Genomic DNA, 26,387 nt, shown 5'->3' with positions numbered 1-26,387 from the left:
CTAAAGTATGCTTTTTCCCATTACCCAGACTTTATAGACACACTGTCCTATACTATTCGTCATAGTTGTATTTACTTTACCGGTCCTAAATGGTATACGTATATTGAATTCCACGTTATTGCTACGAAGTAAATTCAGAATGGTTCAAGTATAAGTGGATTAAATGTTGTTGTTTTTTTAAAAAAAAATTACTTTTATACTGCATGCCCTTGCGGCTAAGTCGTGTATTCGTGAAAAAGTACGGGAATTTCGGATTCGATTTTCAGTAGAAGTAAATTTGTTGTGGTTTCCACGTTAAGCTGTAGATCCAGGTCTTATAAAGCCTCGGTGTTTCAAGGAGTCGTTAAACTTACAACTAATACATAAGTATGCTAGACGATATTGTATTAGACTGAGGTAATAAAACATTCGGTGCTTTTACTAGTCCATAAATAGTGCCTGGTTATTGAATCACCCGCAGAGAAAACAGTTCACGCACATTCCAGTGGAAAGTGGAAAGAAAACGTGCCTCTGTCATTCCATTTCTAATACGGTATTCAGTAATGCATTTGTAGGGTTCAGAGCACAAGAGGATCAGGTAATGTTACCTAAATTGTGAATAAACTAAACATACTGTTTACAAAGAACGCTTAATTCCCCACAAAACATTTACACGTTTTTTCCCCATATGTGTCATCTACCGTATCTGCACATGAAACTCTCAATGTTATAAGCTCTAAAAGGAGATTTAAGTAGAGATCTCAAAGGTGAAACATATCCCCCCCCCCAAAAAAAAATTTGGTTCCATTTCACAGTCTGAAACTACGCTAACATTCAAATTATCGGAATTTAATACTCAAACTTAAATTGCAATATTATATACTACTGGCTGCAATAGGTTATTAACCCTTAGAATGTCGGCGCAGTGACTCTATGAACTCTAGAGTTTATTGCGCAGGTTGTAATGGCAGTACGAATGTTTCTTCTGGTTTCTGCTTATCAAATAGGTTTTCTGGCAACGTTTAGATTTTTCTTGTACTTCTATTTCAGTATTCTGCGCAGTGTTGCCAGCTATACTAATTTATCCAAAAAATAAAAAATAATTATAGCGATATTTTTCACAACAAATGTTGGATGAATTTGTGCTTAGATTTTTTCCTGACCTCCTGTAGTTGGCTTTCATCTACAAAAGAGAAAAAACTCATTACAATTACTCTATATCCTTATCTATCGAAGGAAGGTTTTAGAAAAAACAAGTGTAAAGTAATTTATTTTTCTTCCTTCTCACTGGCGAAAAGAAAACAAATAAGAAAGGAAGGAATGAGACCTTCTTTGTTCGCCTTCACGGGTAGGAACAGATTATCACCCTTGAACCCAAGCACCCCCTTGTCTCCTCCCTCTGAATTTGTGGTTCACCAAGCCTAAAAGGTCATTGTTGATTAGCTAAAGATAAACTTGTGACGCATTTCTTACACACAGGCTCTTACGCAGATCAAAGCAGCAAAACACATGAGGGCGTTCAATTAGCAGTCGTTTTACTATACAGTGATAATTCTCTTTGGTTTTCGTAAAATTATTCTGTGCTTTTTTTCTTTTTTTGGCGCGGATTTTTTTCCTTTTCTTTGATATTTATCTGTGACATTCTGGGTGTATGACATTTCGTTTTCTGTGTTTTCATCGGTATGTCGGGAAAAGAAATTTTTAGACATTTTAGATAGGGAAAATTCACATGCAGACGGTGGTAGATATGAATTGGATGTTTCATTCGATGTAAATTCTCCAGAGGAAGGGGGAAGGAGGAGGTTGATCTCAGAGTGAACAGAGACGGCTACGTGATTAGGTGGAAGAAGAGACAGACGAAGATGAAGCAATTCAGACAGAAGGTGACGATGAAAATGACAGGAAATAGGGCCGTCACGCATGAGGTGGGACATCAGGGCGCTAATGCCTGGGTTAAAGGGCTTCCAGGTGCGCAACGCCAGGTTATGTTCTTTCCGTAGCGATAGGTGATTTTCCGCTACTTTTGGCAACACTGCTTTCTTCAGAGACTTCATATGAGTCTCAATGTTACGGAATATGAAAGCATGGTCCCTGATGAATCCAACAAGGTATCAATTATTACACTCCCACAATATCGCGAGTTACACATAAGAAGTCGATGCAACATAATTTATGTACGAAAATAACCCTACAATATCAAGGTTTCACATATTATTCTTTTTCTTAGTACGTGCTCGCTAGAATTTCGCGATACTTGTAGAATATATTGGTAATAGTCCAGTTAACATTTTCCAATATTTTTGTACAGCATGAAAGCAATGTTGCGAGCCATTTGTTTTTACATTTTTTTTTTTGTAAAAATTGCGAATTTTCCCTACTTTTGGTAACACTGCTTCCCTAAGGGATCTCACTTGACTCTCGGCTGTTACGGAATATGAAAGCATGGTCCCGGACGAATCAACTTGCGTATCAATTCTTGCCCTACTACAATTGTGAACCAAGGTACACTTGCATAAGTAAAAATATTGAATTTTCGCGTAAAATACCTATAATGCCAATTAATTCTAACGAGGGAACTTCTGGTTCACACGAAATGTGGAACGAGACTATGGTCAACCGATTTTTGTTAGTGAACACGAAAATCCATAGGCGGGAAAAACCCTCTATCGCAACTGTTCCGTACTTATGGGGGGAAGAGTAGGTACACTGTCAACACGTTGCGAATAATGAGACGAAATATGACGCGAGTTCGATGAAAATTTACATAGAAGCACAGTTATCGACAATACTTTGACAACTGAGGGCAGAGGCGTAGCACGTAAGGACAGAGGAGAAGGGCGGGTAGAGTGGAGTATAGCGTAGAGGAAAAGTTCCATTGAAGGTATGAACACATACGAGCCGGACTTGAGGGGAATAGATAGCAATATATCATGGACATGGTTAAGTACATAGGTGAAGAGTACTCAACGCCCCCCACCTTTCTGAATTGATCTTTCAATGTATAGTGCAGAGATGGAGTGGGTCAAGTTTTCTGAGTGGGTCGTGGGTCAACAGCATGTGACCCACTGCGACCCACCACCCACCGTAACCCACTGTGACCCACCGACTCAGTATGATCTACCGACCCTCTCTGCTCACTGCATTGTAGACAATATCTTCTGAAGACTGGTAAATTTGTCTTCGTTTTACTTTCAAGACCATTTCCCTTCCTTTTCCACTTGTTTCTGTCTACTTATCTGAGGTGAGTATATCTAACCAAGTGAAAAAAGAACTTCAGGACTTTTGGATATTGATATTTTTAATTGTAATAATAGCAATAGGACTTATACTACTACTTGGCTTCCGAGATCTGAGAGATTTTAGAGAAGCTAACTACTGGAAAAAATACATTTTTGAATCACTGTAATATAAAAATTATATAAAAAATTGAATGTAACTACGTGTGTCTGATCACGGTCAAATTGCAAAGTCAAATGAAATTACTTTTGGTATATAGTTCGGCCTTAATCCAAACTGGGATATTATTTTGCTTTTATTATAATGCATAATATCCTAATGAGATAGAGAGGATCCGAATTTTTGCGAATAAAAATGAGTATCTCGCAAACCGTTAAACTTACGTAGCTGAAATTCAGTGTATTAACTCTTTATTGAAAATAAACAGAATATGTCCTAGCATTTTTTTAAATTCTCCTTTATGTGTGGGTAGGGGAGGGGACACTTTCTATATATGGACAATTGGTAGTGAGTTCGTTTGTAAAAATGATCAAAAACGATCGATGTTATTTAAGAAAAAAAAATAAGAAACAAAAAATACAGTGCTTGGCTTCATATATCAATTGCTGAAGCTTATGTTTATTATATGGAGCGCTTACAGCACAGGGCAATCAACTCAAAAACTTGTGACTAAAATAGGCATTAAATTTGTACTGTAAGCTTAATTACACGGAAATTTTAAGTTTGGATTGTACGCATAATTATATGGAAACTTTTACACTTTTTTCCCTTTACGTTGGTCTACTTACATTGATTTGGAACTTTCAAATTTCACCCTTTTTCCACTGAAAAGTATTGATAATTGAACAAGGAAATAATTATACTATGATACCTTAATTGAAATTCATCGTAATTTGGCACATGGCAAACAGAAGTGTGGTAATTGAAGGGGAAGAAGGAGGGAAATTCCCATTCACCTCTGAACACTCCAGGAACCTCGTTCCCTTTCGCTTTCTAGACGGGGGAGGGAACTTGGTAATGACATCAAACCTTCATGTGTGATTACAAAAATTAAATTTATAAATAAATAAGAAATAATCAGTTTTTCAGGCTTTAATTGATAATTTATTCACAAGATTCACTATCGAAGGTGTGGTAGATGAAGTTTCTGTTCTCCATGAGTCGACATTGCCAACTGACATGGTCGATATGGAAAAGATGTTGTATGGTGATAGAGAGATTATACTTCTTGCTGAGTATTTCAAAACCGACTAAGTAAAATAGTTATCAGACTTAAGTCTAACAAGCAGATTGTCGATGAGGAGTTGCAGAAATCGGGTAGAAGTATTATCAATTTCCACGACAGAGTGCGAACGGGGATTTCCCCTTATGAATTTACAGATGACTGATATTAGAAATAGACTAAGTGCTCAAACATTGTCTAACTTGTTCAACAATGTTAATGGCCCACCGCTAGAAAAGCTCAAAGTACACGAGTTAGTTATATCTTGGCTGAAGGATGGACATCATTCCGCTGCGGCTGATTTACCACGAAAAGTTACCAACAGGAAATAAACCCGATTTCAGCTTTGTTTTAAGGTGGAAAATTACGAGTTATAGAAAATGTATACTTGTATTAGTAATGACTTATTTGTGTTATTCAACTTTGTACCTATTTTTTTAGTAAGTCTCTTCTTTGCTTTAGGTAAATTACTTTGAATAGATATTCATAATAATTGCAATTATGCATATTTGTAATTTAAATTTAACGTGGTGTTTTAATGATTACACAAATTACAATTATGAGCATACTTTATGGAGATGCTCTCACATAGGGTACCCGAGCACCTTTATAAACTTTAAAAAACTGATTTTTCAAGTTTTTTTTGTGAGATAAATACTGTGAACTAAGAAACCATAACCTTTTCCATATTATACAGGGGTATTTTCCTGCGAATAGAAGTTTCTTTTGGAATGCGTTCAGAAATTAACACTTGCAAAAATACTCTCTTAGTACAAGTATATTTTAGGCACACACTAATTTCCCCCCACCTCGAACTGTTTCAATTTCCTCACTGACAAACACTTTGCCATTTTATTTCATAAAGGTCAGATCCACGGTTATTCTAACAGAGTTGTGTTTGAGCGATTGACTAGAAATTCAAACTCCGATTACTAACAATTTCCCAGTCTTGTTTTATTTCAAGTGTAAACTCTTTAATCAGTACAAAAGAGGCCGTGGATCGTGTTCAGAGTTAATGACGATGGATTTTGGTGAGTCAGAGTAGGTCAAAGTGGATGAGAGTGGTTCATGGTGGGTCACGGTGGGTGGTGGGTCGTAAGTAAGAGTGGGTCAAGTTTTCATTGACCCACGCCAACTCTGGTATAGTGGTAATTGGACTTTGCGGTGAATACACAGGGGCATATATTGTTGTCTTACTTTTCTGTCATCATATCATAAACATATGAAAATGAATGCCTACATATATAAAACGGTGTATACACATCGAAAGTAACGAAGAGAGGGGGTCCGGACGCTACGGTCAATCCCCTCCATAGCTTTCTTTCTTTCACTTCTGCTTTATGTTGACGTCTACAGCCTGTCTATAGTTTATAATTGATTACTTGACCATGTTTATTATTTTACCATTCTCATGACGTCTTCCTTTTTCGATTTTCACAATTATATGACCATTTTTATTTGCGCTTATCCGTCCCCTCTTCTGTCTCTGTCCTCACTTGTCAGAGTATTGTCGAACGTAATGTCACATTGTAGTATATGTTTAACTGCTCTTCTATGCATACTTTTATCGAACTCGCGCCACATTTCGTCTCATTGTCCACAACGTTTTGTGTTGACAGTGCCCCTACTCTTCTCCCATAAGTACGGAACGGTTGTGATCGAGGGTTTCTTGCGCGTATGGATTTTCGTGTTCTCTAACACAAATCGATTGACCATAGTCTCGTTCCACTTTTCGTGTGACACCAGAAAAAGTTTCCTCGTAAGAGTTAAGATCAAAGGTAGAATCTGCTTCCTGGGCGCTAAATCCAATGGGAAATCCACCCCTTATTGTTTTCGTTCTATGGCGATAAAGCTAGAAACTGGATGTCGTTAATTTGATTTACTTTCGGTTTGAGTAGATGGTTAAAAGAGAAAACTGAATTTACACATGGGAAGCTGAATTTATTGAATAAAACTGCATTTCGATATCCTACCGTTTCCGCTCTACGGAAAACAATATTGAATCCGGAAGTAGTCGTAAGTTACAACCACTTCCGGTTTCGGTACAGTGTTGTGGATTGTGGTGCTATGTTCTCTTGATATCCTGAATCGATTGCAGAGGCCCGCTTGCCGTTAGATATTACTATTGTTCTTTGGCAATTAATGTTGAAACCAGTTTGTTAATTTGATCCACTTCGGGCTTAAATCAGGGGCGTCATTTAGGGGGGCAGGGAGGTACATTTGCCCCCCCTTGAGATTGAGATTTATATAGATTTTATCAATAGATTAGTAGTAAGTCAGTGAAAAACGGAAAATTTTACATATATCAAGGGGTCTTGCCCCGCCCCCAAGCCAAATCTGAAATGACGCTACTGGCTGAAATATTGAGTTAGGTTTCACTTTTGTTAAACTTAAGCAGTCCCACTTTTGTGCTGTTAATGATGTTATTTTTATGAAGATAGTGCTGAGTGTATGTATTTGTTGTTCATAAACCATTAAGCTTTCTTTTAAAGTAAAATATATGTTGTTTTTCTGTGTGTTGGTAGTGAAATATGCCGAAGAATACACAAAGCGAGAACACCGGCACTCCAAATGCACAGTCATCTAAAAATGTAAAATATGAGCTTGTGAAACAGATATGTAGTGAAGGGAAATTGGCCGTTCAGTCTCCAGAAGTAACGAAGGTCATAGTAGATTCTGTTATTGAAACTGTAATAAAGGTGATGATTGAACGTTTGGAGGAAACAATGAAATTTAACTGTGATGAGGTTAGCGATCTTAAAACAGATATTCACGACATGAAGAGTGAACCTAAGAAACGTGACACAACAATTGCCGATCTCAGTGTCAAAATTGTAGAACTAGAGCAATACCAACGCAGGAATAGCATTCGAATTTTCGGTTTACCGGAACGTGAAGAAGAAGATACAGATGCAACTCCTTCGTCCCTGTTTGAAGATTGTCTTGGAATCAAACTTCAGAACTCTGATGTGTGCCGAACGGCGTCGGGATGTGGCGCCCCCATCGCCCAGTTCTTCGGAACTGCAATCAGCCACTGGTCCTCCAGGTTGGGGGTTGTGCCGGGCCGATCACCCGGCATTTAAAACCTGCGATCGAGCGTAGTTAACATATAAGCCTCGGATATGGACTGCTCTTTCTAGAAGACGACCTTTCTATGGACTGCTTTTGCTTTTGGATTTTCATGGATGACGCTGGACCCGGGGCCGTGGGACGGAGGAGTGAAGCGCATGCGAACCCAGCTGGATCGGAAGGAGTGATGCACTGAAAGGGAATGCTGGGAGTCTGCGGTGCGGGAATCTCCAATGAACTATTGGTTCCTCCCCTTACACGGTGGGACGTGCGTCCTCTCAAAAGTACCCATTAGTCGGCGATGCAAGTGGCTCTGCCTCCTTGTCATTTTGACTTGGTGTCACAGCTTAGCTTGCTGACAAGAGTCATGCAGGTAGGACCTGCTAGCCTCGTTGACCGCTTCGAACCACGACTGGAAAACTGAGAGGATTTTGGGCTTTCTTCAATTATGGCTTTGCATCAACCACCCACCCAGGATAGAGACAGAGAGGAAAAGCTTGGTCTTGCACCAGGATATTTAATTATCAAAGACAGATCACCTGACAGTTGGAGCCTTAAGTAAATTGTCACCATTTATAGTGCATCGGCAGCTACACCATATTGCCAAGGAACGTTTCCTCCTGGACATATTCGCAAATTACGAAATGGGACGGTACTTGTTCAAACGACCTCAGATAAACAATCTCAATTACTTCTTTTAGCTAGTACAGTTAAGACATGTTCCTATTCTGGTTGAGCCTCATCGGCAATTAAATACTAACAAAGGAGTTATCACCTGCTTCGATTTGAGAGAGTTACCAGAGGCGGAAATATGTGTCGAACTTAAGGATAGCCATGTGACTGACGTCCATCGAATTACGACGAAGAAAAATGGTACGGTACAGCCCACGGATTCCTACATCCTTACTTTCGCTCTACCTGACCTTCCGACGCATTTGAACGTTGCTTACCACAATTTGAAGGTCCGGTAGTACATACCCTTACCTTTACGGTGCTTTAACTGCCAACATTTTGGTCACTCAGCACCTTCTTGCAATGCCTCTGCCAAATGTGTCAATTGTAGTTCAGGAGCTCATGGTCAGGCCCCATCGAAGTGCGCTAATTGTAAAGGTGGCCACCCAGCTTGGTCACGTGACTGTCCTACTTTTATGGCTGAGAAGATCCGTGAGATCATGGTGATAGAAGAAATGTCCGCAGCTGAGGCTAAACGATGGCTACAGCCGAAGGTTACTTTCGACACTAGTTTCTCTTCCCTTCTGAAGACCAGGAGATCACAAGGTACTCAGACAGAAGATTCCGCTACTCAGAGTTATGTTGAGGCTTCCAGTGTGCCAGTCTCTTAAAAGGCGTCCCGTACCCCTGCCTCTTCTGTGAACTCAGGACTACCCCGCACGAAGCACAGATCTTCCGCTTCGCAGCCTAAGCCTCCATTGACTGATCCTTCGCCTTCACGAATCGTTAAGCCAAATTCAGCTTCTCGGCCTCCTGAAGCTTCGTCTGCTGGCTGTACCTCGTCTGCCCCTAATCAATCCATAGTCAGTTTTTGAAGCATTCAAACAGCCAGTCTCCTACCAAACCCCTTAAGAAGGAACGAAAAAACACCTCCAGGCTCAAGCTTCCAAAGATACCTCTACCTCCTCCACAGCTTCTACCAAGCCACCGAAGAAATCTTCACGCACCCAGTCTTCTAGCCCACCTGGGACGAAGAAACAGAAGCATACGTCACGCAGTCCACCTAGTGATGACGACTCTCTTATGGATGATATGGTGGAGGAGGAGATCAATCACTTTACCCTTGTCGAAGGCCGTGAAAAAGGCAAGCGCAGTACCTCGCATCTTGTTCTCGACGCTTGTTGAACATGTCTCTTCTTCCTCGGCGTTGTAATGTGGCGCCCCAATCGCACGACTCCTTTAGGGCTCGAAATCAGCCTCCTGGTCCTCCAGGTTGGGGGATAAGTTGGGCCGATCACCCAATCCGTCAAAATACCGATCGCTGCAGCAACCAGAATGCCTCGGATGAAGCCGGACGGATCTTCTGACTTGACCCCTGCATGGATATGGACATGAGCTTTGGTTGCTATTGGACGACGCTGGACCGGGATCGTGGGACCGAGGAGTGAAACGTATTTGCACCCAGACGGACCGCACGGAGTGATGCCCGGAAAGGGAAAGCTAGGAGTTTGCGACGTAGGGATTTCCGGAGAATCACTGATCTCTTCCCCAGACACGGTGGGACAAGGGTCTTCTCCAAAGTACACATCAGTCGGTGTTTCAAGTGGCCCTGGCTCCTTGTCAGTTTGACTCGGTCACAGCTCAGCTTGTTGACAAGGGTGGAGCAGGAAGGACCTGCCCACCTCGTTGGACGCCTAGAACGATGACGGACAAGCTGAGAAGACTTTGGATTTAATTTATCCATGGACCTGCATCAATCACCTTCATCAGCACCTATTCAGAAAAGCAAAGTAAACACAGTGCCGAGATATCTAGTCATTAAAGATAAGTCAGAAGCGACAGCTGGTTCTCTAATAAAGCTATCGGCGTTTGTCATTTTTAAACAGATTTGCCATATTGCCGCGGGCACTTTCCCGGATGGCCACGTCAAGAAACTACGCAATGGTTCCTTGTTAGTACACACCACTACTGATAAGCAGTCCACTCTTTTGAAGTGTCAGCAACTTGGATCAGTGCCTGTTGTTTTTCAACCCCACCGCCAGTTGAATACTAGTAAGGGAGTGATTACCTGCAGAGACTTGAATGATGTGCCGGTGGAGGACATCCTTGAAGAGCGAGGCGACTCAAACGTTATTGTTGTGCACCGTATCTCTGTGAAACAGGATGGGCAACAGGTAGCCACTCATTCCTACATTTTGACCTTCGATTTACATACATTGCGGTCCACTCTGCGTGTTGGCTATCTACAATTGAAAATTCGACCATATATACCGTTGCCATTGAGATGTTTCAAGTGTCAACGGTTTGGTCATTCCGCCCCCACTTGTAACGGATCCGCCACTTGTGGTAACTGTGGTGAACCTTCAAATGGATCCGAGAAGTGCAACGCATCTTCTAAATGCGTAAATTGTAATGGCGCCCATCCTGCCTGGTCACGGGACTGCCCAAAGTTTACAGAGGAGAAGGCTTTTAAAGGACTTATAGTCACTGAGAAGATCTCTGCTGCTGAGGCTCGCCGTCGCGTGATGCCCAAGATGCTTGCTGGTGCATTTATGCTTCCAGAGTATCCTTGACCACGACTGGCACCCAAACCTTTAATGTAAGTTCCCAGACTACCTTTGCTGCTGCTTCTGCTGCTCGCTGTATTTGTGAAGCATCTCAACCATCTTCTAGTGCAACCAAGTCTACGGGTACCATGAGTCGTTCGCGGCCTTCTCCGTTGCCAGCCTCTCCTGCAGTACCTACCTCACCTCGCTCTCGACCGGAGAAATTTCTGAAAACTACGCCAACAGCTACTTCTACACCTCCGAATGAGAAGGAAAAAGGTTCTCAGTCAACGCCTGTTTCCACCGGCTCTTTGAAAGCGGCTCGTCAGCCTTCTGTTAATTCTCCTAACTCGAAGAAACCTAAACCATCTTGCAGTCCCTCTGTTGATGATGCTTCTTCTATGGATGGTGTGGAAGAAGACGCCTGCGAAGCTTTTCACGAGGTGACTCCGCGACGCCGTAAGAAAGGCAGTGGCAAATTTCTTGTTGTCGAATCTGTTTAAATCATGGCCCTGCTTCAATGGAACCTCAGCGGCTTTTCCACTCACCACGAGGAATTTCGACAGCTTCTCCGGCTCTTGGATCCGATTATCTTATGTTTACAAGAAACTCATTTCACACCCATCACCAACTGCCTTCTTCGTGGCTATACTGTCTATCGCCAGGATAAGATGACTGACGGTCGTGCTGCTGGCGGTGTCGCCATTGGTGTCTCTGGGCTCTATTATTCTACACTGCTCCGTCTAACTACGACCCTTGAGGCGGTTGCAAGACGAGTGTTTCTCCCGCAGTCTGTTACCATCTGCTGCGCCTATCTCCCGCGTTCCACGGCCTTCACTGCCGCTGATCTGGACAACCTCTACAGCCAGCTTCCAGCGCCTCTCATTCTGGTTGTTGATTTCAACGCCTACAATGTCTTGTGGGGATCTAGCCGGACCGACCCTCTTGGCCGAGCACTGTCCACTTTCATCGCGAACCAGCCCTTGATTCTTTTGAATGATGGCAGCCCAACACACTTTTCCGCTCCCACACGGACCTTTTCATATATTGACCTGTCTTTGTGTAGCCCAGCCTTAGGAGCTCAACTGAAGTGGCGCGTACACCCAGATCTTTCTAGCAGCGACCACTTTCCCATTGTACTCACTGGACTACAGCTCCCTCTACCGGGACCGTCGTCTCGCTACAACCTGCGTCAGGCTGACTGGACACACTTTGCTGGGGCCTTTGATTTTGCACCGGATCCTAGGTGGTCTGTGGATACATACTGTGCAGTTTTTCACTGCAGCATTCAGATGGCAGCTGATGCGGCTATTCCTGTCCATCATGGTCCTCCTCGTCGTCGTGTTGTTCCTTGGTGGTCCGCAGAAATTAGCCAAGCTATCCGTGCCCGCCGACGAGCCTTGCGTGCTTTTCGACGTTCCCCTAGTGAAGTCAAGTTAGCTGAGTTTCGCCGCCTCCGTGCTCGGGCACGGTATTTGATCAAGCAGGCTAAACGCCGCAGCTGGCGTGTGTATGTCTCATCGCTTTCTGTGCAGAGCACCATCTCCGAAGTGTGGTCTAAGGTTCGCCGTCTCCAAGGGCAACCCTCATCTACTGGTTTTCCGGCCTTGCTTATTGATGGTCATGTTGTAACGGAGCAGGATCGAATTGTGGCGGATTTGGGTCGCCATTTTGCTGATGTCTCCAGTTCTGGAAATTATCTTTCTGTCTTCCTGCCTGTGAAACAGCGTGCGGAGCGTATGCCCCTTACCTTTCGCTCTGATAACAGTAAGAGCTACAATGCACGATTTAGTGCTGATGAATTGCCTTCTGTTCTACGCTCTACGAAGGATACTGCCCCAGGTCCGGATAATATTCACTATGCTATGCTTCGGTATCTCCCTCCTGAGGGACTCCACCATCTTCTTACCCTCTATAACCTGATCTGGATTGAAGAGGTTTTCCCTACTGCCTGGCGTGTAGCCTATATCATCTCAATCCTGAAACCTGGCAAGCTTGCAACGTCTTCTGCCAACTATCGGCCGATTGCCCTTACCAGCTGTCTTCGTAAAGTCCTCGAAAAGATGATCAACGCCAGGTTGGTTTGGTTTTTGGAGCTTCATGGCCACCTCTCAAATTTACAGCGTGGATTTCGGCGGTATCGTTCCACGACCGATCATCTTGTTCATCTTGATACTGCCATCCAGGACGCCTTTCGACATCAGGAGCATCTTGTCGCCATCCTTTTCGATCTGGAGAAGACCTATGATACGGTCTGGTGTTATGGTATCTTGCGGCAATTGCACGCATGGGGCGTGCGTGGACATGTGGGATTTTTTCTCCAGCATTTCCTCCGCGAGCGCTCCTTTCGAGTGAAGCTTGGATCCACATTGTCTCGATCTTTTTCTCAGGAAACTTGTGTTCCACAAGGCAGTGTTCTCAATGTGACTTTATTTGCTGTGCCTGTGAGCAGTGTTATTGCCGAACTTTCACCTTTTGTGCATGGGCTGCTGTATGTGGACGACTTCACGATCTACTGTCGGTCACTTGACCTTCGCACCATCGTTCGCCAGCTACAACTGGCGCTTCACCCCTTCACCATTGGTCTTCCCACACCGGCTTTCAGTTCTCCTCACTAAAGACGAAATGTGTACACTTCTGTCGTCTGAAGAACTGTGCTTTCAATCCGGATCTTTATTTGGGCCCTATTCGTCTGTCTTATGTGGAGAGTGTTCGTTTTCTGGGCCTTGAGTTTGATCGCCGCCTTGCTTGGACTGCCCATATTCGCCAGCTGAAGTATAGTTGTCTCCGTGCGATGAATTTGCTGCGCCTGGTTTAACATACCACTTGGGCCGCTGATCATGTTGTGCTGCTTCGACTGTATCGGAGCCTCATTCGCTCTAAGATGGACTATGGTTGTGTGGCGTATGGCTCTGCCACTATATCATTGTAGCCGCTATATCAATAGTACATCTTCTATTCCTTCATCAAACAGGATCTAACAACCCCCTTGGCCTTAATAGAAATCAAGATAAAATTCCCTTTCACCCTTATTTTTCAACTAAGGACACTATTGGCTTTCTAACTATAATAACAGCTTTAATATTACTCACCCTCTGAAATCCCTATATACTTGGAGATCCTGAAAACTTCACCCCCGCCAATCCTCTAGTTACACCAGTACATATTCAACCAGAATGATACTTCTTATTTGCTTACGCTATTCTTCGCTCCATTCCCAATGAACTTGGAGGAGTTATTGCTTTAGTAATATCAATCCTCATTTTAATAATTATACCATTCTTCCATACCAGAAAAATACGAGGCTTACAATTCTATCCCATTAATCAAATCATATTCTGAATTATAGTTAGCACAGTAATCCTTTTAACTTGAATTGGAGCCCGCCCAGTAGAAGATCCTTATATCTTAACAGGCCAAATTCTCACAGTTATTTATTTCGCTTATTTCCTATTTGTGCCTTACCTCTCCTCTTTATGAGATTTCTTACTAAATAAGACTTAGTTCTTTGGCTGAGGATAAGCATTTGTTTTGAAAACATACAACAGAGCAAAGCTCTAAGAACTTATTCTCAATTTAATACACTTAAATTAAAAGAGAAATAAAAAGAAGCTTTATCCCCCCTAAAAATAAAAGATAATTAAGAGATAGAGGCAAAAAACACTTTCAAGCAAGATACATTAATTTATCATACCGAAATCGAGGTAATGTTCCTCGTACTCAAATAAACCCAAAAGAAATAAATACTACCCTACAAAAAAACAAAATAGAAAAAATATCATGCCCCAGAAACAAGATACTAAATAAAGTTCTTATAAATAAAATACTAGCATATTCGGCCATAAAAATAAGAGCAAATCCTCCCGCTCTATATTCAATATTAAACCCAGAAACAAGTTCTGACTCACCCTCCGCGAAATCAAAAGGAGTACGGTTAGTTTCAGCTAAGCAAGAAGCAAATCAAACTAATGCCAAAGGAAACGTAATTCATAAAAATCATAACTCTTCTTGATAATAACCAAAACTCAACAGTCTGTATCTTTCAGCCAAAAATACAAAAGATAACAAAATTAATGCCAAGCTAACTTCATAAGAAATAGTTTGCGCTACTGCTCGAAGACCTCCCAACAAAGAGTATGAAGAATTAGAAGACCAACCAGCAATTATTACAGTATACACACCCATACTTGTACAACACAAAAAAAATAACAGACCTAAAGAAAAAGTCAACATAACACTTAAATAAGGAATTCTTAATCATACTAACAAAGACAAAAATAAACTAAAAACAGGGGCTAGATAATAGGGATAGTAGTTAGATATAGTAGGAAATACTTGCTCCTTAGTAAATAACTTAATTGCATCTGCAAAAGGTTGAGGTAAACCACAAATACCTACCTTATTAGGACCTCGCCGAATCTGAATATAGCCTAAAACCTTTCGTTCTAATAAAGTCAAAAATGCAACCCCAATTAAAACACAAATAATTAAAATCAGGTAAGAAATCACACCTATAATATAATCATAATACATTATTACCTGGACTCAATTCATCCATTCTTAGATCCTAAATCTAATGCACTTATCTGCCAAAGTAATGGCTATTATTTTTATTCTTTAACAATAAATATTATTAGTACTTGGTCCTTTCGTACTAAAGTACTACTTCCTAACTAAAGGATAGAAACCGATCTGGCTCACGCCGATCTGAACTCAGATCATGTAAGATTTTAAAGGTCGAACAGACCTATGTACTAAGCTTCTGCACCTAGACAAAATCTTAATCCAACATCGAGGTCGCAATCTCTCTTGTCGATATGAACTCTCAAAAAAAATTACGCTGTTATCCCTGAGGTAACTTAGTCTATTAATCATTAATAAAGGATCACAGAAATACTTAAAAGTAATTATATTAAGAAGAGTTTATTTTACCTTCTCGTCGCCCCAACGCAATAGTCAAATAGCAAATTTATTCATTATCAACTACAAAAATTAATATTTAAATATAAAGATCTACAGGGTCTTATCGTCCTCCTAAATCATTTAAGCCTTTTCACTCAAAAGTAAAATTCAATATTACAAATAAAGACAGTCTTCCACTCGTCCAACCTTTCATACAAGCCCACAATTAAAGGACTAATGATTATGCTACCTTCGCACGGTCAAAATACCGCGGCCGTTTAAAACCTCACTGGGCAGGTCAGACCTTTTATTTTAACAAAAGGACATGTTTTTGATAAACAGGCGGAGGAAATTTTTGCCGAATTCCTTTAATTATTCTCACCAATATACTAATAACACCATTATAAATTGTCTTAATTAATTTAAAACAATAGTACAATAATAAATTAAATGCAATAAAATATAATAAATAACTCAAATAAGTTATAACAAAATTACAAATGATGGCTACTTCTAAGCCCACATCTTTCACCTAATATAAAACCACATTATAAATAAACAAAAGTAAAGAGCAAATCCCCCTTACTGTTACTCACAGCAAAATTATAATGAACCAACCTCACAACAAGCCTAGCTGTGGCTGAATTAAATTCAATTCTTGTACAACCAGATATAATAGAAACCGAAAGGCATCTCACCACTAAAATAAAATTCATAAATAATATGCCACCTACAATATCATAATACTTTAGCTCTTTCCGTTTCGGGAAATAATTATATAATAATATTATTCAGTGTCCCCTGATACAAAAGGTACAACATCTCATGTTTTCTTCCTTCAAAAAAAATTTCATCTATTTAAACAATTCCCTTACGGTACTAATTAACTATAATACTAACAAATTAACTCTATACCCTATACAATAACATCAATTAAAGTTGATTCACTTAATCTTAATAAAAATATACATATATAATAAGTGTCTCCTTCAATCAAAATAATCTGAATTGCACAGAAACCTCCTCGATGTAAACGAATAGCTCAACTAACAAGCTCTATTTTGCTATTAATTCAATCTAGGTGCACCTTCCGGTACACCCACTATGTTACGACTTATCTCACCTAAACAAATGAGAGCGACGGGCGATGTGTACATATTTTAGAGCTATACTCATAATAGTAACATAACTAACATTACATTCAAATCCACCTTCATTTAAATAATTTCATAATAAAATCCGTATAAACATTCTATTGTAACCCATCTCCTCTTACTGATAAGCTGCACCTTGACCTGAAGTCTTCCTCAATAAAGGTAATGAAGGTTCTTAACCTCTCCCTAATACCTTCAACTACGGCGGTATACAAACTGCCGACAACAGTAAGTAAAATATATCGTGGATTGTCGATTACGGGACAGATTCCTCTGAACAGCCTAAAATACCGTCAAATCCTTTGAGTTTCAAGAACATAACTACTATTACCCAGGTATCACATTTTACATTAAAAATAATAGGGTATCTAATCCTAGTTTAAAAAATAATTTCATAGCTTCAAACATAGAACTCATTATTTTAAATAATAATTTCACCTAAAAATAAACAAAACAAGTTCTTCAATCTAAATTTATAACTATAGTTTAACCATCACCAATTCCTTCCCTTCAACCCCCTCGTCTCACCGCGGCGGCTGGCACGAATTTCGCCGGGTCTCTTAAACCTTAACTGCTTCAAACATTAATTAATAAACAAAACCAAGTACTGCGACTAATAATACCTCATTATTTTACTTTAAGATCAGTAATGCTTACTTCTTACCCAAAAGGTTACATGTACAACTAGTTAAACAAGAGAAGAAAAGCCAGGATAATACTTTACTGTTAATTCATAACGCTAAAATAAATAATTATTAATTATATATTTAACCTAATTAATAAAAATTAGTATTAAATAAACCCTATTTTCCTTTTGTCTAGGATAAAATTTTGTTTTTTTCCCCCCTCAAACAAAATTGTATCCTATACAAGTATATTTATTTTCTCCTTACACATATGCTGTAAAAACTAGCATATACTGGATACGTTAAGCTTATTAATATACCTTTAGCCGGTATCTCAGGCTAATTAAGAGGATTTAATAGATTTTCAAGTTTTAATTATTATTAATATATAATCTTTCTAAATTTAATTATCATAACGCAATATTGATCTATTTAAATTCTCATATACCACTATAAATAATTATTAAATAATAAGATGCCTGATTAAAGGATTATCGTGATAGGATAAATCAAGTATTTCAACATACTCTTATTACACCTAAAAGAATTAAACTTTCACCTTTGACATCAAAAATCAACGTGCACCCTACACTAAGGCGTAGAAAGATAAGCTAAGATAAGCTAGTGGGCTCATACCCCGCATATGAAGATTACTCTTCTTTTTCTAATGCTCACTAATCCTAAGACTCTTTTATTTTCTAGAACACTTGTGTTAGGAACCCTTATTTCCCTAACCTCCTCATCATGATTTGGTACTTGAATTGGTCTTGAAATTAATCTCCTATCATTTATCCCCCTGATTTCAAAGACTAATAATCAACGTCACACCGAATCTGCTTTAAAATACTTTTTAGTACAAGCCATTGCAAGATCTTTACTTTTAATAGCAATCATTTTACTCTACATGGGTCTGCAAACTACATACTATTTAATCACCATTTCCTTACTTTTTAAAATAGGTGCAGCCCCTCTCCACTTCTGAATACCTGAAGTAATAGAAGCCATACTTTGAATAGACTGCATTATTTTAATAACATGACAAAAACTGGCTCCCCTTGGTCTACTTTCTTACAGCTTAAAACCTACAAATTTAATCTACCTAACCTTAGCCTTGTCCTTAGTAGTAGGCTCAATTGGAGGCTTAAATCAAACATCACTACGTAAAATCATAGCATTCTCATCTATTAATCACACTGGCTGAATACTTATAGCCCTACTATTAAGTGATATAGCATGATCCCTCTACTTCCTATTTTATGCCTTACTCTCAGCAATAGCAGTCACTCTTTTCGCAATAAACAAAATATTTCATATTAACCAAACCTTTTCTAATAAAATCGTTGTAACAACAAAATTAGCCATTTTTACTAGTCTTTTATCTTTAGGTGGCCTCCCACCATTCTTAGGATTCTTACCCAAGTGAATCATCATTATAAAAACTGCCGAACAAATATCATTTATTATCCTCACCCTAATAGTAATAACAGCACTAATTACCCTTTTCTACTATATACGAATCGCCTATGCTGCTTTCATTATCAATCACCATAACCAAACATGAACATCTTTAGTGAAAAAAAAATCAAGAAACATCAATTAGATCAATATTCATTATTACTTCATTAAGAGGTATAATCATTTTACCTCTAACTGTCAACATGCTTTAAACAAGACTTTAAGTTAAAAAAACTAATGGCCTTCAAAGCTATAAATAAAAGGCGATCTTTTAGGTCTTAGTATATTAACTACTACTCCGGAATTGCAGTCCGATATCATAAATATTGACTATAAAACCTAATAGGAGGTTTATTTAACCATAAATAAATTTACAATCTATCGCCTAGTGCTTCGGCCATCCTATTTAATTTCACTTGCAACGATGATTATTTTCTACAAACCATAAAGATATTGGTACAATATACTTAATTTTTGGGGCTTGGGCAGGAATAGTAGGAACATCACTAAGTCTTCTTATTCGAGCAGAACTTGGTCGGCCAGGTAGTCTAATTGGCGATGATCAAATTTATAATGTAATTGTTACTGCTCATGCTTTCATTATAATTTTCTTCATAGTTATGCCAATTATAATTGGGGGCTTCGGTAATTGATTAGTACCTTTAATACTAGGAGCGCCTGATATAGCATTCCCCCGTCTAAACAACATAAGATTCTGATTACTGCCGCCCTCACTAACCCTACTATTAACAGGAAGAATTGTAGAGAGTGGTGCGGGAACAGGGTGAACTGTATATCCCCCTCTTTCTAGAGCTATTGCTCACGCCGGAGCCTCTGTCGATCTTTCTATTTTCTCTCTCCATCTAGCTGGTGTATCCTCAATTCTTGGTGCAGTAAATTTTATTACAACTGTAATTAACATGCGAACTCCTGGAATAACCTTAGAACGAATACCATTATTTGTTTGATCTGTAGTAATTACTGCCGTATTGCTTCTTTTATCCCTTCCCGTGCTAGCAGGGGCTATTACAATGCTCTTAACTGATCGAAATCTTAATACCTCCTTCTTTGATCCTTCAGGAGGAGGAGATCCAATTTTATATCAACACCTATTCTGGTTCTTCGGTCATCCTGAAGTTTACATTTTAATTCTTCCAGGATTTGGTATAATTTCACACATTGTAACCCAAGAAAGTGGTAAAAAGGAAACTTTCGGTGTTTTAGGAATAATTTATGCAATACTAGCAATTGGATTCTTAGGATTTATTGTATGGGCTCACCATATGTTCACTGTTGGCATAGACGTTGACACTCGCGCTTACTTTACTGCAGCCACAATAATCATTGCTGTTCCTACAGGAATTAAGGTATTTAGATGAATCGCCACACTTCATGGAGCACAAATAACTTATTCACCTTCAATCTTATGAACCTTAGGCTTCATTTTCCTTTTTACCGTAGGTGGTCTCACAGGAGTCGTACCTGCAAACTCATCTTTAGATATTGTTCTCCACGACACTTACTATGTAGTAGCACATTTTCACTATGTACTATCCATAGGTGCCGTATTCGCTATCATAGCGGGACTTATTCATTGATTTCCTTTATTTAGAGGAACAACAATAAACCCCACATGACTAAAAATTCAATTCTTAGTAATATTTATAGGAGTAAATATCACATTCTTCCCTCAACATTTTTTAGGACTAAGAGGAATACCACGTCGATATTCAGATTACCCAGACGCTTATACTACATGAAATATAGTATCAAGCATTGGCTCATTCCTCTCTTTCATCGCTGTCTTAGTACTTGTAATTATTATAAGAGAAGCCTTCGCAAGAGCTCGACCAGTAATCTTTTCAGATCAACAAACAACATCTCTAGAGTGATTTCAAAACCTGCCCCCTGCAGAACATAGTTATGCAGAACTTCCCTTACTAACGAACTTCTAAGGTGGCAGATAAGTGCATTGGGCCTAAGCCCCAAATATAAGAATAATTGTCTTCCTTAGAAATGGCCATTTGAAATCAGCTAGGTCTTCAAGATGCAGCATCCCCTGTAATAGAACAAATAACATTTTTTCATGATCATACAATACTCATTGTGACCATAATTACAGTTCTTGTAGGCTATCTACTAGCCTCCCTTCTACCAAACACATATATTAACCGCAATTTGTTAGAAGGACAAACTCTAGAAACTATTTGAACAATCTTGCCTGCCATTACGCTAATCTTCATTGCTCTCCCATCTTTACGACTCTTATACCTACTAGATGAAATTCATCAACCAGCAATCACCCTTAAAACAATTGGGCATCAATGATACTGAAGTTATGAATACTCTGACTTCTCCTTAACAGAATTTGATTCTTACATAATCCCTATTAATGAAATAAATCCCAATTCATTCCGTCTATTAGATGTAGACAATCGTATTGTATTACCTATTAACATTGATATTCGTATCCTAATTACCGCCGCCGATGTTCTTCACTCATGGGCCATACCCGCCTTTGGTATTAAGGCGGATGCTACTCCAGGACGCTTAAATCAAGTAGCAGCCAATATTACACGTACAGGTCTATTCTTTGGTCAATGTTCAGAAATCTGTGGCGCAAATCACAGTTTCATACCAATTGTTGTTGAAGCCTGCCCTCACTCAGTATTCATTAAATGAATAACAAAAATAATACAAGAACTTTCATTGGATGGCTGAAAGTAAGCAATGGTCTCTTAAACCAAAAGATAGTAAAATAACAATTACTTCCAATGGAAAAATTAGTTAAATTATAACGTAAGCATGTCAAGCTTAAATTACTACTCAATAGTATTTTTCTATTCCACAAATATCCCCCCTAAAATGACTTATCTTATTTATTATATTTTCCTTATGTTACCTTCTATTTGCATCTATTATATATTTTAATTCAAATACCCCTGATCCTTCCTTAAGTGACACCAATATTAAGAAGACAACTATAAATTGAAAGTGATAACAAACCTTTTTTCAACCTTTGATCCCTCTACTTCAATCATAAATATATCATTTAACTGACTTAGAACAGTAATTGGTCTTCTAATTATTCCAATCCCATTCTGATTCTTACCAGGACGACCAAACATCCTATGAAATAAAATTACCTTAACTCTCCATAAGGAATTCAAAACTATTCTTGGCCCTACTAGTTACCAAGGAAGAACCTTCCTATTTATTTCCTTATTCTCCTTCATCTTGTTTAACAATTTTATAGGCCTATTTCCCTATGTATTTACTAGCTCTAGTCACCTAACCTTCACATTAACTCTCGCCCTCCCTCTTTGAATAAGCTTCATAATCTATGGCTGAATCAATCACACCCAACACATATTTGCCCATCTCATTCCTTCTGGGACCCCGGCCCCTCTCATACCATTCATAGTATGTATTGAAATAATTAGCAACATCATTCGGCCTGGAACTTTTATCTGTTCGATTAATAGCAAACATAATCGCAGGACATCTCCTCTTAACCTTACTAGGTAATACAGGCCCTTCTTTATCCCTCTCCATACTCTCTCTACTAATAATTGGACAAATTGCCCTCCTAATATTAGAATCTGCCGTCGCAGTAATTCAATCATATGTATTTGCAGTTCTAGTTACACTATACTCAAGAGAAGTTACTTATGTCAGCACCACAAAATCATCCTTACCATCTTGTTGATCAAAGCCCTTGGCCGCTTACTGGGGCCTTAGGCGCCTTAATTACAACTACAGGACTTACTAAATGATTCCATCAATATGACCCCTCTCTATTTTTCCTAGGCATACTAATCACACTACTAACTATAATCCAATGATGACGAGATGTAACTCGAGAAGGAACATATCAAGGATTACACACTATGCAAGTTACATTAGGTCTTCGGTGAGGCATAATTTTATTTATTATTTCTGAAGTATTCTTTTTCGTCTCATTCTTCTGAGCCTTCTTCCATAGTAGATTAGCACCAACAGTAGAAATTGGATCTTTCTGACCTCCAGCAGGCATTGTACCATTTAACCCAATACACATTCCCCTTCTTAATACTGCAATTCTACTGGCCTCAGGAGTTACCGTAACATGAGCTCATCACAGACTAATAGAGGGCAACCACACCCAAGCCACACAAGGGCTACTACTTACAATCCTCCTAGGCCTATATTTTACTGCTCTACAAGCATACGAATATTATGAAGCACCATTCACCATCGCAGATGCTGTTTACGGCTCAACATTTTTCATAGCAACAGGCTTCCATGGTCTCCACGTTATTATTGGTTCCACATTCCTAGCCACTTGCTTATTACGCCACCTTTTATCACATTTCTCTCCTACTCACCACTTTGGATTTGAAGCCGCTGCTTGATATTGACATTTTGTGGATGTAGTATGATTATTCCTTTACATCTCTATTTATTGATGAGGAGGTTAAGCCTATTTAATATATATAGTATATTTGACTTCCAATCAAAAAGATCATTAAATGAAATAGGCAATTAATACAGTCTTAACAACCGGCTTACTAACTATTATTATTTGCTTAATCGTTATAATCATTTCAACTCTTCTTTCTAAGAAAGTTATTAATGATCGAGAAAAAAACTCCCCCTTTGAGTGCGGATTTGATCCCAAATCTTCAGCCCGAATCCCTTTCTCCCTACGATTCTTCCTCATTGCCGTAATTTTTCTTATCTTCGACGTAGAAATCGCCCTTCTATTACCAATAACAATTACTATTAACAACACCAATACACTATCCTGATCTCTAGTTAGACTAGTATTCCTAGTAATCCTCCTAATAGGTCTTTACCACGAATGAAATCAAGGATCCCTAACATGAGCTGACTAACGGGACGGGATAATAGTTAACTATAATATTTGGTTTGCATCCAAAAGGTGTTGCTATCAACTTATCTCATAAGTAGGAAGCAAACGATTGCACTCAGTTTCGACCTGAGCCTTTGGCCTCTTGGCCCCTACTTGTTAGTTGAAGCCAAAAAGAGGCATTTCACTGTTAATGATATCATTGGGTTTATTCTCTACCCCAACTAAGGAGATGTGAAATTAATCAAGAAGAAGCTGCTAACTTTTATCTTTAGCGGGTTAGACCGTTAACATCTCTTAATATAAATAACATAACCCCCTTAGTATAAATATTACATTACCTTTTCGAGGTAAAAAAGAGAGTACTCTCAGGGAGTATTATTTAGGGAATATAATTCTTCTTAGTATCTTCAATACTATGCTTTCAATATAAGCTACCTAAATATACAAATATAAAGAAACAAAGGAAAATTGTAAAAAATAAAAAAATTAATAAATACATTTTAAATAAGTTGTCTTGTGATTGTTGAATTAACATTGAACCACCCTTAAAACTACTATATATGCCTTGAGCACCTAGACACTCTCTCCATCCTTGATCAATATTATTATAGTACACCCCCCCCTATGTATAAAGGGAATTTAATAATATAATTTGTTGATAGGTAAGGTAAAAATCATATGCTTCCTATTATTGTAGAGTTAAAATAAAACTTCATACACATTAAAGGCTGTCCAATAGAATAACTTGATAGTAAGATACCAACTCACAAACCTACAACACTCACAAGTAATGCACCTATTTTTAGGTATAAAGGTAAAACAACACAATTAACAAAAGGAAAAATTAATCAACTCAATGTTGCACCTCCTAAAATTGCTATCACTACTAATCCTAATATTCCCTTACACATAGTTCAACCTTCATTATCACTAATAGAATGAATATTAGTACCCCCAAAGCCCTTACCTGTCAAATAAAATCTTAAACGTACTGAATAACATACAGTTAGGCCGGTAGAAAAAAATAATAAGAAAAAGCTGACTACATTAATTAAAGATAAAGAAGAAATCTCCAAAATTAAGTCCTTAGAATAAAAGCCAGCTAAAACTGGTATTCCACATAAAGCCAAATTAGCTACATTTAAACAAGATAAAGTAAGGGGCATCTGACTTACAAGTGCTCCTATTCTGCGGATATCTTGTGTATCTCCTACACCATGAATAATCGCTCCTGCACATAAAAAAAGTAATGCCTTAAATAAAGCATGTGTCAATAGATGAAAAAAAAGCTAATACTGGAAATCCCATGGATAAAATTATTATTATGAGACCAAGCTGACTTAGAGTAGATAAAGCAATAATCTTCTTCAAATCATATTCATAATTAGCACCAATACCAGCTATAAATATTGTCAGTCCTGATAGTAAAAGTAATACATCGCCGGCATAAACACTTAATAAAACGTCTCTAAACCGAATTAACAAGTAAACCCCAGCAGTCACAAGCGTAGAAGAATGTACTAATGCTGATACTGGTGTAGGAGCGGCTATTGCCGCCGGTAACCACGCAGAAAAAGGAATTTGTGCACTCTTTGTTATTGCAGCCAAAATAATTAAACTAGAGATAATTACTATTTCATTATTATTTAAAACTCTATGCAAATAAAAAACATAATTTCAACTTCCATAATTTAGTATTCAAGCAATAGCTAATAAAATTGCTACATCTCCAATACGATTAGAAAGCGCGGTTAACATGCCAGCATTATAAGATCGTACATTTTCATAATAAATAACTAAACAATATGAAACTAAGCCCAATCCATCCCATCCGAGGAGAATTCTAATTAAATTAGGGGAAATAATTAATAAAACTATTGAAAGAACAAATATTAATACAAGTATAATAAATCGATTAAGATACCGTTCAGATCCTATATACTGCCCACTGTAATAAATTACCATTCTAGAAATATAAAGTACAAATCTTATAAATATAAATGACATTCAATCAAATAGAAGAGTCATAACGATTTTATTTCTATTAAAAGAGATAACTTCTCACTCAATAAATACACTATATCTATTAATTAAAAAGTTCAAACCTATAAGAAGTAAAAAAACACTCATTCTACTTAAAAGAGTAAAACTAGTCACACAAATTGAGAAAGGTCAAACCATGGCCTAAGGGTAATAAACCTTCTTTAGTTCCACAAACTAAAATTTTATTCTAAACTACTCAAGCATCTATAGCCATAGAAATCTCGGCCCTGCAAAAAAGATTAATAAATTTAAAGGTAATCAGTGTAACATCAATAATAAATACTCTCGTACACTCCCTCCTCAACAAGAATATAAATTAGAATAAGGTGTTCCGTGTTGAGTATATGAATATAAATACAGTCTATAAGCGGCTCTAAAAAAAGATAGTAAGGCCAATCCTAACATACTCAACCAAGATCAACCAACAATTCTATTTAATAGACTAATTTCTCCTAATAAATTTAATGTTGGTGGTGCCGCCATATTAGCAATTCTTAATAAAAATCATCAAAGCCCTAGACTCGGCATAAAAGATAATATTCCCCGATTAATTAACAGTCTTCGGCTCCCTAAACGCTCATAAGAAATATTTGCAAGACAAAATAAACCCGAAGAACATAGACCATG

General features: G+C 38.5%; 1 protein-coding gene and 3 pseudogenes across 1 annotated transcript in view; 3 read left to right on the top strand and 1 right to left on the bottom strand.

The window, feature by feature from the left end:
• Positions 1-26,387, top strand: part of LOC145680911 (uncharacterized) — a 387,669-nt gene that overhangs the window by 210,985 nt on the left and 150,297 nt on the right. The window lies entirely within an intron of this gene.
• LOC145681326 (cytochrome b pseudogene) lies at positions 13,351-14,229 on the top strand (annotated as a pseudogene).
• LOC145681560 (cytochrome c oxidase subunit 2-like) lies at positions 20,879-21,770 on the top strand (annotated as a pseudogene).
• LOC145681325 (NADH-ubiquinone oxidoreductase chain 5 pseudogene) lies at positions 24,139-25,847 on the bottom strand (annotated as a pseudogene).

Source organism: Thermobia domestica, chromosome 3, assembly GCF_964235325.1.
Source record: "Thermobia domestica chromosome 3, izTheDome1.hap1.1, whole genome shotgun sequence".
Lineage (NCBI taxonomy): Eukaryota > Metazoa > Arthropoda > Insecta > Zygentoma > Lepismatidae > Thermobia > Thermobia domestica.
This window is presented reverse-complemented; position numbering and strand designations above follow the sequence as displayed.